Source organism: Nicotiana tabacum, chromosome 22, assembly GCF_000715075.1.
Source record: "Nicotiana tabacum cultivar K326 chromosome 22, ASM71507v2, whole genome shotgun sequence".
Lineage (NCBI taxonomy): Eukaryota > Viridiplantae > Streptophyta > Magnoliopsida > Solanales > Solanaceae > Nicotiana > Nicotiana tabacum.
In genome coordinates, this window is record NC_134101.1 from 143,393,319 (window position 1) to 143,399,440 (window position 6,122).

Sequence of the window (6,122 nt, forward strand, 5' to 3'; positions counted from 1 at the left end):
CAGATTCCTCCCCCTATATGCCAATTTTAACCAAATGGTTGTTTTTCAGACGTGGCCCCTTCTCAATTTCACATGAATTTTAAGGCCGGGAAGGATTATTTTACGACCTTTCACAAACTTGTTCGTTCTTTTACGAAAATAGCCCTTCGACAACTGAAAGATACTCTAAGGCTATCTCGGTAAGGACGGTTTTAAGACATCACCAAAGTCGGGCCGGCTTTTTTTAACTACAAACCAAACGGTATTCACTTGACCACTGACTATTTTCTTGTTTTTCAAATAATAAAAGACCTGGTTTTGCAAATACGACCTTTCAGCACTTCGGAGACGAAGATTTTAAGGTTGTGCGGGATAACTGGTCGCAACCCAAAAGAATGACCAAAGATGGTCGTTTACGCAACATCAGCCTTTCGGCGCCCCTTTCGAGAACATTCGACCATTTTTGACAAAACGGCGTGACCCAACTTATTTATGACTCTTTTCTTGTTTTTTTTTCAAATTAGAATAAAAGACCCGGTATTGCAAACACGGCCTTTCAGCGCCTCTGGAGCGAAGATTTTTAAGGCTGTGTGGGTCAACTGGACCAAATCTAAAAAATGACCCAAAGGTGGCTGTTTATGCAAACTCAGCCTTCCGGCGTCCCTTTCGGGAACATTCGGCTATGTTTTGACAAAACAGCGTCACCCGACTTCTTTATGATGAAATTAAAATTTGACATATTTTTTGGCTATTTTAGCAAAAGGGGAGGTTGGACCCGATTAGGGTTGCCTACGTATCTCAAATCCGGTGAGAATCAAACCAGTGTAGTTCGCCCAATTAACTGAACTATTTTAAAACAGGACCCTTTTTTTTTCATTTTTGGCAGCAAATAACAAAACCACTTTCAAAGCATGACTCTTTTCATTTTTATTTTTGGCATTCTTATAAACAACAAAAAAAACTATTTTAAAAAATAAGACTCTTTTTCTATTTTTCCTTTGCTTTTAGTAAAACAAACTATTAAAAATAAAATATTTTTTTTTAAAAAAAATCCGGCAGAGTTTCGACACTATTTGGACATTGTTATTTTTTCAAAGCAGAAGATTAACCCTATACACTGCTATCTTTCTTTATTTCTTTCTTTTTTTTTTCAAATTTTTCCAATATTCAAAACCGGTCAGCATGCAAGTCCAAAGCAAATAAAATGCACAAGCAGTAAGTAGGATGCATCAGGATGGTCTTTTCTGTTTCAGGTTGGTATTCCTAGACGGACCCAACCCATGTGTTGAGTCCCCTAAGTCAAAAATGCACATGATGCAGATAAGCATTCCTACTAGGGATCCGGCATGAAGTTGAGTTATTCTAGGTTCAGAACCTGGGTGTTTGTTCTAGACCTGGCTTACCCGAGCAGACAGCTCGAGCCGGGGGGGGGCAGCGTACCGGGGATACAGAAGCTCAACCCGGCTTTGCAACTTATCCGAACCTCGTTCCAAAATGGGATTGACTCTAAACAGAAAAGAAGTCACACGAAATGCACCCTTCTTCATGATTTAGAAGACTCAGAGAGGAGATAGGTTTCGGCGCAGTTTATATACAGTTCACAAAATATCAAAGCGGTAAAAGCAGTTAGTTAGCACATTAAGCACAGATCATGTAACAAAATCAGATAAAGCTAAACACAACAATTTATTCTAAGCTCGATTTCTAACCCTGAACCAGTGGTTCTGGGTTAATGATTCCCCAGCAGAGTCGTCAGAGTTGTCACACCTCCTTTTCACTCGCGCCGCAAGAGCGTAGAGGGAGTTTTTCTAATTAAAGGACAATCGAAACGAGATTTGTTTATTTATTTCAGAGTCACCACTTGGGAGATTTAGGATGTCCCAAGTCACCAATTTAATCCCGAATCGAGGAAAAGAATGACTATGTATTACATTCCGCGAACCAGAAATCCGGATAAGGAATTCTGTTAACCTGGGAGAAGGTGTTAGGCATTCTCGAGTTCCGTGGTTCTAGCACGGTCGCTCAACTGTCATATTCGGCTTGTTTATCTGATTTTATACAATTATGAGCTCATGTGCAAATTTTAACTCTTTAGCCGCTTTTATTATTATTTTTTTTTAAGAATGTGAACATCGTTTAAAACATGTCTTTGGATTGCGTCACATGAAATGCACCCGCAATCCGGAACACATTTTATTCAATGTTTTGGGATTTGGATTTGGGTCGCATGAAATGCACACCCGAGTTTAAGAAGGTAAAATTATTAGAATGCGTGCCTAAAACGACTAGCGCGTGGTTATTTTTTTTGGAAAAAAGCCGTGAATTTCGCTAAGCGGCCGATCCCGAGTTCTAAGTAATTAATACATATATTTGTGAGGGCCCCGCAGTCTATACGTTTTACTAGGCGAGGCTCATCTCATTTATTTTTTTAAATGGACAATCCTAAAATGACTACATTTTTCTATTAAAATTAGTTTCTAAAATAAAGAAAGAAAATCCTAATTAATTAGGAGCTTTCAAAAAAGTAAGAAAACGTAACATACTAATTGCTAGATTAAGACAAATATTAATGGAAAGGAATTTTGCTAAATAAAAAAAAAACAAATTCGAAATCATAAATAAAATAAGAAATTCGAGAACTAATATTCAAAAGAAATCAAATATAGCTAGATTGAAGCTCACATTATTATATAAAAAAAACTATTGGAATTAATTATTCACAACCATTTGAAACTAGATTTAACCATAATTACTAAAGCTTATTAGAAAGTTTATTAAACTTAAACATTATCTAGTCTTGTTTGGCCTTTAACTAAATTTAGCTACCCATTCATGATTAACCTACTGTTGACCATATTAAAACCTTCATAGCTAATGAATTAACCCGTTTTGCCAAGCTGATTCACTAAAGACCAACTTATGTCATTTTCCTCTTATTCCAATTATTAAACACTAATACATGAAATAGCCTAAATACAATCAGTAAAAGAAATGAAGAAAAAGCGAAATTAAAACTTCAAAGTTCCATTCTTCATATGTATTCATGCTTTCACATTTTCAGCTTACAATATCGACAAGGTTACAGCCATGTACCTGGTATTGAATACAAAAGAAGAGGAAGATGAGAATCAGCAGCAGTAGTAACAATACAACACATCAACAACAGTCCAGCAACACAAGAATAGACCAGTAACAGAGTTTGCAAACCGGTGGAGTAGTAACCCAAGAAAGAAGCTTCAAGCTTCGATGAAACAATAACAATTAATGCTGATTTCAAACAATGAAGGAAAGTAGAAGATTTTTTTCAGTTTTGTTCTCCCTCTCCCTCTGTTCTCTTCAAGTGTTAAATGAGTCTTCTTATACCCAAAGCAAGACTACCTTTTTCTTTTTACCTCTTTTTCTTTTTCCCAATATTCTTCTACTATGTATAACTTTTAACTTTTTATTATTACCTATACTATTTCTGATTTTTACTTAAGTAAAAGTAGTCAACACGGACCCTACGGTTCCCCTCTTTTTGAATGGTCAAAGAAGACCTCATCATTATCCCCTTTTCTTTTTACTTTACATCATTATGTCTTGTCCCCCACTAACATATGTCTTGTCCCCCACCATGTAATATTATTAAAATATTATTTAATCTTAATGGACAGAGCAATCAAAATAATTAATTGTTCAGATTTTCAATTCCAAAAATACCCCTCCGACCTTACTGAAATTACCATTTTACCCCTAAAAATATTGCAATTTACCAATCTACTCCCATCAGCTATAACCAATTCACCTAATCAATTCCAACCAAAATACATCAAATATAACCAATTCCTAAACAAATTTTATGAACAAACTCAAACTAAACGACGAACAACAAAGAAACAACTGGAATTATTTTGACTGAACAATATTTTTAAACAACAAATCTACTTTCAGATTTCAACAGCAATTACAAACAAGTATATCCAAATCATTGAACATCATATTTAAATTAAACTTAAACAGAACAAATAAACAGATTCAAATCACTAAATTAAATAACCAATTGAACCTCAAACTAAATCTAACAATTTTACAAACAAAGTAAAGGATTCAATTGACTAATACATATCTATATTAAAACTAAACAAAAACAAATGAATAAAAACAAATTGAAGAAATAATCAAAGTGAAAATAACGAACAAGAAAAGAATCAAACTTATACTAATTTCGGATCTGAAAATATTAAACAAAATACGGACAAAAATGAAACTTAAACCAACTAACCGGAAAAGAACAACGACGAGCTCGAACGGAAACGGACAACTCGAACAAACAACCTCGACATACCGGATCTCGACGAACAACGAAAACCCACCTTCCTTTTAACCTTGACGAACTCAAAACGATAAACGACGACTTCAACGGATTGAAACTGAAGAACGATGAGGCAGCAGTTGATCGTGGAAGTTGCTACTGGTTTGCTTGCTATGGAGGCGACGATAGTCGTTTGGATGTGACGACGACGGGGCTGGGGACAATGAGCTGGCTCGTAGCAGACGAAGCAGCAACCATGGGGTTCGTTTGGACGTGAACTGAGTGGTCGTTTGGGATGTTCGTTGGTTGAAGGGAGATGGACGATAGCTGTTGTGGCTGTTGCTCGACAGAAGAGGAGACGACACAGGGTGGTCGTTTGGTTGGTTATGGCGACGTGGGTATGGCTGGTTGCTGCTGGGCTATCGTGAGGACGATGAGGAAGATGAGGGAGTAGGGATGGCTATGGATCTCGATGGACTGAGCTGAGCGATGAAAAAGAAGAAGAAGCCGCAGCCATGGGAGCTCGAGCTCGAGCTCGAAGAAGATGGCGACGACGAAGGTTGTTGGTTCGACGAAGACGATGACATGATGATGGGCAGCTCGCGCGATGGCTGCTGGAGCTCGTCGAAGAAGAAGAGGCAGCGGCCATGGCAGACTGGGGTTCGAGGTCGTTCATGGCACAGGTTCGCGGCGAGGGGTCGTTTGGTCGACGAGGCTGTGTGTGATGAGGTGAGTCGAGGAAGAAGAAGATGCAGCGAGGGGTGGTTGTTTGGATGTGAAGGAGCAGAAGCCATGGTTTCTTGGGCGTGAGGTAGCCATTGATGGGGAGCTTGGTGCTTGGAGAGGATGAAGAGAGGGGAGGGGGGCGGGTAGTTTAGGTTTTGTTTTAGGGTTTGTTCAAGAATGAAAATAGAAAGGGTGGGATGAGGTTTTGAGTTATGGACTGGGTCGACCCGGTTTGAAATGGACCAGGTTGTAGGGGAAGGTTGGGTATCCTTGTTTTGGGCCTAGGTTCAAAATTGGAGAAGAGACCCAATTCCGATTTTCTTTATATTTTTTGCTCTCTTTTCTTCTTTTATTTTTCTTAAACTGAAACTAAATTCTAAAAATTCTTAAATTATCATATAGAACTAAATTAATTTATAAAAGCGCAAATTAACTCCCAATAACAATTAACACACAATTAAATAATAATTACGATAAAATCACACAATTTGAACATTAAATGCTAAAAATGCAACGTACATTATTTTTACGATTTTTTCTTTATTGTAAAACAAACTTAATTACTTCTAATTGTGGAATTAAATCCTAAGTGCAAATGCGACATATTTTGTATTTTTTTATTAATTTAAAAAATAAACATGCACAGACAAAATACAAATAATTATCCAAAAATGCCACGAAAATTCAAAAATTGCACACAAAGAAAAACTGTTTTATTTTGAATTTTTTGGGAGTAATTCTCATATAGGGCAAAAATCACGTGCTCACACCGTATATTTTTCATATCTATAATTCACAACACAAAATCAAGGGAGAAAACACCAAAATAAACTAAACTGCAACAATCCAATATCGCACTGAAACTCATTAAACCTTTATAACAGAGCAAATATCTCATTTGCCATACAATTCTTAAAAGTATTCATAAAATTCAAACACAAACAAATCTGATCCATCTTACAACAATGACAACATAACAGAACACAATACAAAAACAAAATTATGGAGTTCATCCTAAACAATGACAAAAGTAACTACTTCTTCTGCTTCCACGACTTATTCTGTCGACCAATAATCTCATCATCACTTTGCGCGTTCAGTTCCATCTTCTTTCTAGCATAATCCC

The 6,122-nt window shown here is 36.8% G+C and overlaps 1 long non-coding RNA gene across 1 annotated transcript; it reads right to left on the reverse strand.

Moving 5' to 3' along the window:
• Positions 1-2,880: 2,880 nt before the first annotated feature.
• Positions 2,881-5,089, reverse strand: LOC142176516 (uncharacterized). The gene is made up of 2 exons (XR_012705173.1): positions 4,241-5,089; positions 2,881-3,072 (listed from the first exon to the last, which is right to left on the reverse strand). It is a non-coding gene; the product is annotated as an uncharacterized LOC142176516 (long non-coding RNA).
• Between the last annotated feature and the right edge of the window lie 1,033 nt (positions 5,090-6,122).